Genomic DNA, 882 nt, shown 5'->3' on the forward strand with positions numbered 1-882 from the left:
ACGGGTCGGGCGGGGGCGGGGGGGTCGGACGGGTCGGGGGCGGCGGAGTGGCGGCGGCGGGGCGGGGTGGCGGGGGGGGGACATTGAAGGGGACTGGTGCATCCATGGAAGTCGCCACCGGTTCTCCCCCCGCGTCGGAGTACATCGCCAGCACGCCGCTCACCGTGCCATAGAACGGAACGTCTGTGTGCGAGGTGACAGTGCCGGAGGGCACAAACTTGGTGCCCTGTTTGGTGGTGCCATCCACCTCCCAGTACAGCCGCAGGGTCCCCGTGCTCAGGCTCTGGGACATGCCTATCGTTGCCGTGCAATACAGGTCGGTGCCGAGGAGTTGACACAGCGCCATGCTCACTTCCAATGTCAGGGGCGGTGGGGTTGGGCTAGGCGGTGCGGGACTCGGAGGGGGTGAAGGTGGTGGGCTTGGCGGAGGAGGCGATGGCGGTGGGCTTGGCGGGGGAGGCGATAGCGGTGGGCTTGGCGGAGGGGGTGATGGTGGGGGGCTTGGCGGAGGGGGTGATGGTGGGGGACTCGGGGATGGTGGGGGAGGTGGTAAGCTTGGAGGGGGTGCCGATGGTGAGGGACTTGGTGGGGGTGGGATGGTGGCGGGGAAGATGGAGGAACATTCACAGGGGGAAAAGGACGAGGCTGGGGATTTGGGACTGGGGGAGGACTCCTGCGTGCTGGTGGGGGTGGACTCTTCCTTGGTGAGATTGGAGGGCTCTTCTTTGTGGGGGGTGGTGGACTCTTCATTGGGGGTGGTGGAGGGCTCTTCTTCACTGGAGGTGGGCTCTTTCGTGGTGGGGGAGGTGCGCTCTTTCGTGGTGGGGAGGTGGGCTCTTTCGTGGTGGGGAGGTGCGCTCTTCCGCTGGGGGAGGTGGGGCC

The sequence above is a fragment of the Auxenochlorella protothecoides genome (genome assembly GCF_000733215.1).
Source record: "Auxenochlorella protothecoides strain 0710 unplaced genomic scaffold scaffold56, whole genome shotgun sequence".
Classification (NCBI taxonomy): Eukaryota; Viridiplantae; Chlorophyta; class Trebouxiophyceae; order Chlorellales; family Chlorellaceae; genus Auxenochlorella; species Auxenochlorella protothecoides.